The sequence below is a fragment of the Callionymus lyra genome, chromosome 6 (genome assembly GCF_982586985.1).
Source record: "Callionymus lyra chromosome 6, fCalLyr1.hap1.1, whole genome shotgun sequence".
NCBI classification, from domain to species: domain Eukaryota; kingdom Metazoa; phylum Chordata; class Actinopteri; order Syngnathiformes; family Callionymidae; genus Callionymus; species Callionymus lyra.
The window spans coordinates 8,449,833-8,462,040 of NC_141823.1; the positions used below are offsets into that span (position 1 = coordinate 8,449,833).

The 12,208-nt window shown below is 36.9% G+C and overlaps 1 protein-coding gene across 1 annotated transcript in view; it reads left to right on the forward strand.

Moving 5' to 3' along the window:
* Positions 1-12,208, forward strand: part of celf6 (CUGBP Elav-like family member 6) — a 233,279-nt gene that overhangs the window by 220,053 nt on the left and 1,018 nt on the right. The window lies entirely within an intron of this gene.

Consider the following 12,208-nt stretch of genomic DNA (forward strand, 5'->3'; position numbering starts at 1 on the left):
AGGCTTGGTGGGAAAATTTCGTAAAATCAGATTTGTTTCAAACGAGCCAGGTGAGACTCTTGGTGTTTCAGATGTGGTTATCGCTGCTTTAGTAACTTAAGCAAAATGAACAGTTCAGGTTTTCAGGAACATTTTCTTCAATTTACAGCGAAAACATACGACAAAACCAACAAATTGAGTAATAGTCGTCTTCATGCTCCTTCTCACTGGTGCCTTCAGGTACAACAGAAATCCTAAGTCGTTCGTTTTAATTATGAATGAAAGTTTAGAAAGTTTTTTCTAATTTACAATTTTAGTTTAACTGTTTTTTCTGGTGTTTGCTGAACATTAATATGAACATATTAGTTGAGTTTTCGAAGAGTACTTCATGTCACCATGGAATCTGCAGAGACAGACATGATGCTTGTGTGATCAATATCATTTATGAAACAACAGGTTATACATAAAATACCTAAATACCAAATATTATTTAACACTTGGTCCGAAGCGATCCGACAAAAGAAAAGCAGTGAACCCGGGGACACGAGTCAGACGGTCGACTGCTGATCCACAAGCTTTGTTCTTTCGAAATGTGTCAAAACACAATGTCCATCACTTTGTCGGGTAAAGGGCAGAATTTATGTTCAAAGTTCAAAACACATCAAGGCCGACACATGAAGCTGTGCAGTTGAATCCAGAGCTGATCTTGACAGTTTGATGTATACTTTTTAACATTTTAATACAACAAGCAGCCATCGTTTATTCATCAAAAGCAGATTGAAAAGAAGAAAGTATTTCATACGACCAACACAGGATTGACATTATAACCAAACATGAGTTAAACTGAGTCAAGACTAGCATCAGATTCCTCATCACTCTTACAACTGACCACTATATGAAAACTTGAATTAACTTTTAAAAGTGTTCTAAAAAATTTGAGAATGGAATGTAAAGCAGATATTTGACCCCTGCCTCTCGCCCTATGATACTGGGATAGGCTCCAGTCTCACCGCGACCCCGGGATAAAGCGGTAGACAATGAATAAATGAATGAACAGATGAAAGACAGATGAAAGATAAAAGAAAGTGTAACAAATGAAAACAGCAACTTAAAAAGAAAAAAAACAAAATGATTGTCAACAAATATTGGTCCTCTGGGGTTGTCCCTAAACAAGTTCCATACAGAGTTTGGTTTTAACTCAATTTCATGTTGTTTACTCACTTAATTTCTGAGTTACGTGACCAAGATAAGAGTGTTTTGACGTGTCAAGAGTCACAGGCCAATGTTATTTTGGATAAAATACACTATTTTTTCAAAAATAAAAAACCCATTAGACAGTAACAACAGATAATATATTGTATAAATCCTCATTGATTGTTGCTTGGGGACAACTGCTGTAAAGCACGGACGAAGTTGTTGTAATATTAACAGAATAAAGTCGTATATGTTAATTAAAGTATACAGTGAAATGCAAATACTGCTACGTGATAGTTAAGTAGCTCAAGACAATTAAGTTCCCACTTTTAGCTGCTTGCATGCAAGTTTATTTGTCACCGGACACAGCATACAAACTCTATTTCACCGTAATTAAATTAACACACCCGCCTGTTTCGAACTATTAAGTGTAGTTTAATCTATTTTACAGTCGCCGGGTTGAGGGTTATCAGGCCAAAGTTACAGCAACTGTAATGATTGGGTTTAATTGCTTCTAACAAAAGAATATTTGCCAAAAAGTGACAGCAGTTTATGCTGCCATAATACTCTCCTAAAAACTATAAAGTGCATGATTAACTCGGTAATACGTGATCAAGATAGTGGAGCCGCGAAAATTATTATTCTCTGATCACAATTCAACTCCGTCCCCTCGAGTCCCGACGTGACTCGCAACTCGATGAGTCGGAGTCGCGGTGTTTGCACAGAGTCGGCTTTCTCGATATGTTTTTTTTTTCCGTTTTTTTTTTTAAATAGTTTGTCAGGTCGCCGCGCTCCCGAGAGTTGTTCTTTCACGGGTTTCAAATCTCATTATAAGCCGCGGGAGGCTCTCGGGCCGATTGATGACATCATCAATACCCAGCTGTGCCTAATTACCTGACTATCGGGGACGGCGTGGAATCGATGCGAGTGGTTAAGCTACAAATGCGGCAGACGGCTTGGCGAGTGTTTAGCTACATTCACAGGCTATTTCTGGGGCTCGCGGGGAAATTTGGGAGCACAATATGAATGGATTTATCGTAAAACAGATTTAAGATGGCGACAACAACAACAAGAGAGAAAACTGCACACGAAGGACAATGTTTTCGTCGTGATTTTTTTTAGAGCTGCTATCTTTAAACCTCCAACAACATGCCCAAGTGTGAGAAGAAATCACCAAGCAAGGGTTGACTTTTTAAGATCTTAATGAAGTCCTTAAACGATCAGATGTTCCTGAGAACTTTAATTCATGTGGACGAGAGAATGGCTGGGCGTCCAAGCTTTACAGAGCTGGACTGCTCTCACCTGTCGTCTCTTGACAAAATCGTTTTTATCTAATACAAGTTCTCGCTCAGAGAACAGGCGAGAGGTTTTGTCATCCCGCAAAGGCTTGGAGGTAAATGAAAAAAAGGAGAAAATATGTTTTTGTATCTTGTTAAGATTTCTAATGAAAATGTCCTGGTTGTTGCTCTTGCTTGTATTTTAGCCTCATTATTCACACAGAATACCTTGAGGGGGTTTATTATGAGTTGGATAAAGAATCAGTTTAGGTTAGAATATACATTTATTAGTGTAAATCAAATAGCTTTTGGTGTGCTTTAACAATTCCAGATGGGTGATAAGATTTTTCTTTATTAACAATTTATAATATGTTTCTTTAAATCTCCCTCACTCTCTAGATTCAACCTTTTTAATAACATGCACAAAGACAGACAAATAAGAACAGAAAAATCACCTGTTGAAAGTACAATCTGACTTTTTTTTTTAAAGATTTGCATTCAATAAATGTCTCTGCAGGTGAGTTAAAACGTTTACATTTGCAATCAATAAATGTGTTTTTAATTCAAGGTAACACACTTAAAATGAGATCACGTATCAATATGTTCAAGTATAGATTGATTAAAAGTCAAGGTAAGATCAGGTTTTGGTTTGGAACCATTAGAAAATATAATAATAAGATATACATTAAAAAAAATGTAGAGATGGTTTGGAACATGGAGAGGAGAGACCAGGTTGAAAAAAAAAATGAGGATCATGGAAGTGGTGGATGGAGATATGGAGATGATAGACATGACTTGAGATAATGTTTAAGATGAGTTAAATTGGAGGGTTACTAAGGGAACCGGTGATGGGAACAGCCAAATACAGAAAGTGGATTTTTTGAGGTCCTGTATAAACACCAGTACCAGAAAGATATACTTTATTTCAATGGTCACAAGTATTCTACCATTGTCATATATGGTATTCTTAAAAATAAAGTTTAGTAGAAATTATTGTAAAATACGTGAGAAAACCTGTAGTGAAAGTGATACTTTAAACCTCATTCTATCGGTTGGATGTTGTTTTCTATTTTGACATATTTAAGATTAAATTAGAGCAGCAAAGTAAGCAGCAAGTTTCATAAAAGCAAGAACAAAGTGCAAAGAAAAACCGCAAAGTGTAAAAGATAACAAAGTGCAAATATAAAGTGCATAGATCAAAGGAAATAACACATAGACATTAAAGGATACAAACATTTTTCTCAGACTTATTCTCTTAGCTGGGTAATGTTTTGTATTTTGACATGTAATACTACAAAAAATTATAACTAATACTTTCTACCAAAATGGTTCTAGTGCTGGCAGGAATGGTAGTAGCCAGACTAAGAGATTTTGATGCCTTATTTTGATTTGTTGTGTTGTTTTCCCTGATCCAAATATTGGTCTCAAATATATATATATATACAGTGTATATATATATATATATATAAATATTGAACAGGTTATCAAAAATAATCATATCAGTGATAAGCAAAACATTACAACTCTCTTCACGCAAGGAAAATGTTGCTCCAAATATAAACTGAAATAACAAAACTCCAGTTTGGGAAATATCACTTTGATTAAAATTTGCTGGTAAATATTCTTACTTCAATCAATAAAGCACTTTAAACACAACAACAGTCGATACAAAGTGCTGTTCAATGACATGAAAGTGCTAAGAAAGCACAGTTAAAAAAACATAAAGATAAAACAATATCAAATAAAACAAGTAAAAAGCACTAAAAACAGCTGAGAGTCTCATGCTGTGTTATAAGCCAGAGAATAAAACTGTGTTTTAAGACGAGATTTAAAAATTCATGAATTATTTAAGCACTAGTTAAGCACTGACACAAAAATACTAGTTTGGCATCAGTATCGGAAAAACAAAATGTTCTTTACGCAATACCTTTGATCAAGAAATGGTTTTGTTTATGAGGTTTGATTTAGTAACGTTGACTGAAATTTTGTCTTGTTTGCAAAACTGGGGAGAAATTGTTTCATCTTGTTTTTACAAACAGAAATCCAATCAAACTTTAGTAACTTGAAGGTTTAGTAACTTTGTTAATGAACAGCTGTTACCTCTATATATTTTTTAAATAAACAAAACACATTTTGTATTGTGGAGTTATCGCTAAATGGCCGAATAAAACTAAAAATAATCATCAAAATAATCTAAAGCTCTAATGGCTCAATCTACAGTAAAATTGTTTCACGTCCATCTTGATTCAAAGAATCATTGCCCATCTGCTCCAAAGTGCAGCTGCCAGCGCTGAATAATAAAGACGCAATATTCTCTGCCTCCAATTGGCCGGACAGCTTTTCATTAGAATAGCATAAGTCTGGGTTCTATTCCGGCATCAATCAGGGCACGAAGGCACCATTTGTTTGTTTTAGATTTGACTCTTTAAAAGCTACAAGATGGCACTCGGGGAGGTAAAAGACATTAGGGATGATAGATTCTCGCCACCGCAATCACGGGCGCAACATTTGAATGGTTGCCGTGTCCCGATAATTGGAGAGGAGCTTTCAAAGACGACGTCCTGAGAAGAACCCGATGATTTTGATTTGGCACAAATGGATTCATGACAAATGAGAAATATTTTCCAACGGTGCTCTTTGACAGAAGGAATGTCTCGGAGTATAGTTATTTCCCGCCATAACATTCTGTCACAATAACAAAAGGCTGTGTGTGAGTTTTTGTACTTCAATCCATCGCTGCTTTTCCTTCAGTTATTACACCTTTTTTATCGTAAAGAACACGGTGAGAAAATAAGCACCAGGTTCACTACATTTAAAAAAAAAAAACATTTCGACTTTCTTTTATTCGCCCAGTCTTTGCTCAAAACCTCATTATGGGGTTCTAAAGCAACACAATTAAACATGTTCAGTCAATCCTTGTGTCAAATACAATCCACTTTTCTCCGTTAAAAAAAAAAACTTCAGATAACTTCACAGGCCATTTTTTTTTTTTTTTTTTTGGTCTCTCTTCAAAACAGAGATTCGGCTTTGAAGTGAAATTCTCCTCGCGATCACAGAATTCCTCGTCTTCTTTCCTCAGGAGCCCCGCTAGTCTGAAATTGCGTTCTGTGTCTTAAAGATAAACCTAATGTGAAAAAAAAATAAAAGTTTAACACCCTCCGCATGGCCACCCCGGCGCCAAACAATGCACAGCAAATCCAATTACTGAGGCAAGAACAGGTTTTTTGGAAATTTCGTGCCTTCAGGGTTATCTTTGAAAAGAAAAACATATACATAAAAACATCATTTCAACTTTTGTTGAAACATGCGGGATATGTTGGCGTGAAAACTTTCAAGTACTTCACAGACAAAAAAAGGAATGATTGTTGTTTGTATTTCCAACACGATGAAAAAAACCTTTCTAAAATAAAACATGAATTACACAACAATGTTGTGTGTAGGAGTTGAAAAATAACAGTAAATCACCCCAAAACTCTTCCCTCGTTTGACCCCAGTATAGGCTGGGATTAAATTTTTGGTATTTAGACTCTTGAACCCCGGGTTTTCTGGGTGTGAAGAACATACACTTTCAATTTAAAAAACAAGTGATGCATCAGTTTGTATGTGTCGTGATAAGATTCATGGATGGGTGTTTGGATGGATGGATGGTTGGATAAAAGGATGGATGCATAGATGGATGGATGGGTGTTTAGATGGGTGGGTGGATGGATGGGAATTTGGATGGAAGGATGGTTGATGGATGGATGGGTGTTAGGATGGAAGGATGGTTGATGGATGGATGGGTGTTTGGATGAAAGGATTGATGGATGGTTGTTCGGATGAAAGGATGGATGGATGGATGGTTGTTCGGATGAAAGGATGGATGGATGGACGGGTATTTGGATGAATGGATGTATGGGAGTTTGGATGAAAGGATGGTTGGATGTTTGGATGGGTAGATAGATGGATGGGTGTTTGGATTAAAGGATGGATTGAGGGATGGATGGTGGTTTGGATAGTTGGATGGATGGATGGGTGTTTGGTTGGATGGATGGATGGATGGGTGTTTGATGGATGAAATGATGGATGGATTGATGAATGGATGGGTGTTTCGATAGAAGGATGGATGGATGGATGGGTGTTTGGATGAATGGATGTATTGGAGTTTGGATGAAAGGATGGTTGGATGTTTGGATGGGTAGATAGATGGATGGGTGTTTGGATTAAAGGATGGATTTAGGGATGGATGGTGGTTTGGATAGTTGGATGGATGGATGGGTGTTTGGTTGGATGGATGGGTGTTTGATGGATGAAATGATGGATGGATTGATGGATGGATGGGCGTTTGGTTGGATGGATGGGTGTTTGATGGATGAAATGATGGATGGATGGGTGTTTGGATAGAAGGATGGATGGATGGGTGTTTGGATGAAAGGATGGATGGATGGTTGTTCGGATGAAAGGATGGATGGATGGATGGATTGATGGATGGATGGATGGATGGATGGACAGGTATTTGGATGAATAGATGTATGGGAGTTTGGATGAAAGGATGTTTGGATGGGTAGATAGATGGATGGGTGTTTGGATTAAAGGATGGATTGAGGGATGGATGGTGGTTTGGATAGTTGGATGGATGGATGGGTGTTTGGTTCGATGGATGGATGGGTGTTTGATGGATGAAATGATGGATGGATTGATGGATGGGTGGGTGTTTGGATAGATGGATGGATGGATGGATGGATAGTTGTTATGGATGGATGGGTGTTTGGTTGGATGGATGGTTGTTTGGATGGATGGATATTTACATGGATGGATGGATAGTTGGATGGATGGATGCAAAGTGTTTGGTACCATCTCACTGGGTTAATTTCCTGTTGCATCAAGAGTTCTCCTAAGTGTCAAAAATAATTGTTCTTTTTCAAATTATTAACCACAATATTCATCATAATGGCTTTTATTTAAGCATTTTGAACTAGAAATCCCTTTTTCTTTCCTTCTCTCGCTCCCGGCGACCCTCCTCGGCCAATCACAGAGTGAGGTGGTCTTTCCGCTAAATCCACCCCTTCCACATCTGCAATGGGGCCACAGCTGTAAGTTGGACCTCATGGTGTCATCCTGGGATGACATCATGCGGGCGGGACTGTGACTGCGTTGCATGACGTGGCGTCGATCGTCCGTTCATATCGTAATGTTGCCCGTCTTGTGCAGTGACGTCACTGGTGGGCGATGCGAGCCGGAAGTGGCGACGAGCCCTCTGTGCTGTTGTTGTGCGCCCTTGTGTTGTTGCCTCCTTTGTGTTTTCTTTTTTTTTATTCTATCTCTCTACTCTTTCTGTTCTTCAGCAAACTTTGAGGAAGTCTTTGAAAACAGACTTTTCTACTCGGGCGGATCAACGCCATTCCAGGAATAGCAGCGTTGACCCTGTGTTTATGTAGCCAATTAAATCTCCAGCGTTCACACCGGGAGCTCTGGCAAATGTTGACACTCTTCTTCTTCTTCCTTTCTGCGGATTCCATCTGCGCGACCGAGAGTTCCGGCAAGAACTGTTTTGTTTGCCTAACATGAGAATCACTTCTCATTTACTTATTTATGAGGGTGCAAACCAATTACACTCTGACAGCAGAGCCTCGGGCAGAGCTGCGGACCCACATGGCCAGAATATGACCACCCTACAGCTGCTTATAAACACGGTGGCTTCTGAGTATTTTTGGTCCGTCTGCTTTATTACATGCTAGCAGGAAATACGCCGGCGGATAAATTAGCTTTTGTTCATGCTTATATTTGTGATAACCGCAGACGTGTCGGGGAAAAGAAAAGGCAGAAAAGAACATTTAGTGATTTAAAAAAAAAAAAAAGGTTCTTTTCTTTTCTTTTTTGTTGCAAAAACCTCGATAAGACTCGCCCGGTTACATGGAAGTCATTTTGGCTGGTTGTTTTAAAAGCCCTGCAGGTGACTGGAGGGGAGAGCGGCCAGGCAAGCTGGTGGAACTACAGTCTTTGTAGCTCACACTTCTTATTGCCAAGAGTCTTTTATAGGGTTTGCAAACAACAACGTCTGTGTTCAGGATTAAACTAGGGTTGTGGTTTAGCCGTGATTTTTTTGTACAGAAATATTTTAAATTGCTATGGTTTTCGTATTTATAGTTATTTGTTCATTCCGGAATTTATATTTTTTCAAGGTTGCAATTATTTTTCTCAAAAATATGTCCTAGAAGCTTTAAATCAAATTATGGAAAAAACGTTTTCCCTCATTTATATTTTACCTCAAAAATAAAGGATAATTTTTTTTTTTTTTCTGTACTTACATGTATTTATCTCTCTATGCATATCTTTCTTTCTTTTTATCCATTCATCCACCAACCCATCCATCTATCTACGTATCTATCTATCTATCTATCTATCTATCTATCTATCTATCTATCTATCTATCTATCTATCTATCTATCTACATATCCATCCATCCATCATCCATCATCCATCCATCCATACTTGTCTTTCTATTTTATTCTTATCTTTTTTATCTATACACATCTTTCTGTTTTATAAATATCTATCTATCTATCCATTCATCCATCCATCCATCCCTCCCTCCCTCCCTACTTGTCTTTTCCATCCATCCATCCATCCATCCATCCATCCATCCATCCATCCATCCATCCATCCATCCATCCATCTATCCATCCATCCATCTATCCATCCATCCATCCATTTATCTATCTATCCATCTATCTGTCTATCCGTCTATAAATTAAAATGGTAATGATTTTAAATAGTTTAGTATAAACAATAACATTTCAGTTTTTACTTTCTCGTACATTGTTGAATTGTTGTCCATTGTAATGTTCACATCTCTTTCAATTTTTTTATTTTTAGTTTAGAGTTAAAAATAAATGATTTTAAGACCTTTTTTAGTTCTTATTAAAACTTTATATACCATGTTAGGATTAGTTTGTCAATTTTTAAATCCAGAAATATATGGTAATATTTCTTATTAAAGGTGTATTTTGTTGTTTTTTTCCTAATAAGATTAAAGTAGCTTTAAGGCTGAACTCAAACAAAGTCCTGCTTTTCTAAGACACGTCCGTCACGTCTATGTTTGTGGCTCATTACGGAAGGTGTAGAGTCTGAGACGAGGTGTGAGAAAAGTGGATCTCTTATGAAAAGATGACAGGCTCATTTACACGCTTGAAAAAAAAAGGTAGAACAAAGAGTGTCTGGGCTGAGATTCCCCGCCGCCAAGTCCGACCTTATTATGTTCAATCTCCGCCGGTGATTTTGCTGTGATTTTTTGGAGCCTTTCTTCACCTGCATCACAGCTCTCTGTGCATTAGAGAGTACAACGCTGTAAACTAGACCTTTCATATCCAGAGGACGTGCACACTCCTCTCATTGATGCAACTCAAAGGCCAAGAGAATAAACGTCTCGCCTTTCATCGGATTGTTATTAGAGGTGATTTGTTTAAAAAAAATGAAAAATACAATTCCCCTTCAAACATTTCCCATCAAGGCCGTAACACTTAATATTCTGTCTGTTTCATCTTTAATCGTGTTCGCCTTTGATGACTTTTTTCAAGTTGATGAAGTCCACGAATGACTCTATTTATCCATAAGAATTATAGTGTGAAGAAATGAGTGGAAAACGGTTGCCTTGGTTTACGAAGATCATCGATTTTCAATTTGGATTATGAGTGAAGTCTTGGGTTACGACGAGTCGATCACACAAGGGACCGATAATCAAAAATATTTTCAGCAAAATAAATATTTAAAAAGGCAGTACAATATAGTCTTCCCTTTTTTATCACAGGTTACTTCACAGGACCAGTCGCAATAAGTGAAAATCTATTATTTATCTTGTAATTTACGAGCATTTGAACCCTTGTTTAAGTACAATTAACACTTATATATGAATATTATTGTACTCAACATTGATCATGCCAAGGTTGAGTGGTCGACACTCGTCAGTTGGCCAATAGTATGCTTTGTTATGTATTCACAGTGTATCCTGTAATACTGCGATATAGTAAAAAAAACACAACGAAAAATCAGAAGAAAAAAAATACTGATATAGAGAAGAAACAGTATTGTCTTTTATTCCTCAGAAGCATAATCCATTTTAAAAATCTCGGTCTTTTATCTCCTTAAACAAACAAAACAATCACATTTTTTCCCTTTTAACATCAGTTTTACTGTTATTAGAATCAGAAAACTTTTATATCAACATACCAACGCTTTAAATGTTACTGTATAGTTGTTGAAAATCTTTCACAAGGTCACAATATTATCATTAATATTAATATACTTTCATTTCCACCTACCATATGGCAGGCCACATAAAATGAGTTGGATGGATAGATTTTGCCCCTGGGCCATGAGATTGACATATTTTTCCATTTGAAAACTCGTGGAGAGAACATCAATTTTTTGTCGATTAAAAATTGTATATAGAAGAGGCCCTAGTCCCAGGCAGACCCACTCATGGGAAGAATACATGTTTAAGGTCTTACAGGGGATAACAAAAAGGTTGTGGAAAAGGAGGCTGACTTGCTTTGGCAAACCCTAATGGTAGATAACGATACTAAACTTGGTCTTTCTCTCCTGGCGCGTTCTCATTTGAGCTGGTTTAATCTTTGTATTTCGGGTTATACTGTCTTAATGTGAACCTTAAGTATATACATCAGGGATTAGAAATGGTTTAAAGGCACAACAGTTTTATTTAACGGAGAGATTAATACAGAACCTTCTCAAAGAATGTACGATTTCACTCTGTAGCAAAAACTGTTTCGGTTGCATCTTTATACTCCATCGTAACTTATTGATTATCCTAAAGAAAAGAACAAAGTTCACAAACTCTGGAATGAATTACAGCTGCTCTTAAAATGAAGCAATCAAAGGCTAGTATTTTTCCTAATGGCTTATGTGCCTTTAGAGATAAGATATTCCAACACATTCTATTTCCAACTCAAACCAAGCAATGCTTTATGGGTCCGTGAGACTTGTTCAAGGTGTTTCATTTAGAAAAATTAAAACTATTTTCTTTGAAATAACATTAGCGTGTTCCTTTTGACTACAGTAGAACACAAACTCCAGGAACAAAACTTCTGTTCTGAGTGTTTATCAATATAAATAATGCTTGAACAAAAACTTGCTCACACGTTGGGAAGTCTAAAGAAAAAAGCTAGGAGACATGTAAATAAAGAACACCATCGTCTGCATACAATCAAATTTACCTAAAGGTAAATACTCAAAGATATTCTTGTAACCGGTCCACAGCTCTTGCTCATTCAGTTACTGTTATTTGTTACGCTGAGATGTTTTTTTCATGTATTTAATTATTTTTTTTGCAGGTCATGCCATTGTATTTGTACTTTACTAATTCCTGTCAATTAAATCCTGACATTTTACTGGTGTGTGGTACGGAAAGCTTTTCATAGCCCTGCTTCAATCAGCATGTTAATACCTGTGGTTGAGCGAATCTGTCGTAGTTAGTTTTACAACACTGACATTTTAAAAACGTGTCATTTTTGCAAACTGACCTGAACATTAAATTAACGATGGGACGTTGTTTCTCTTCATTTCATCATTGGATCTTCAAAGTGAATAGTTAGAGTTGAAAAATAATGTTTAAAAAAAGACAGAAAATATCTTAAAATAAATCTTTAATAGCGGAGGTGACATTGGACCAATGTCTTAAACTAATGTCTCACCATAGATATCGATCATACTGTGAGTATTACGTGTTACTGTTTCCAGGTTAATGTCAAATGGGTTTTACAATG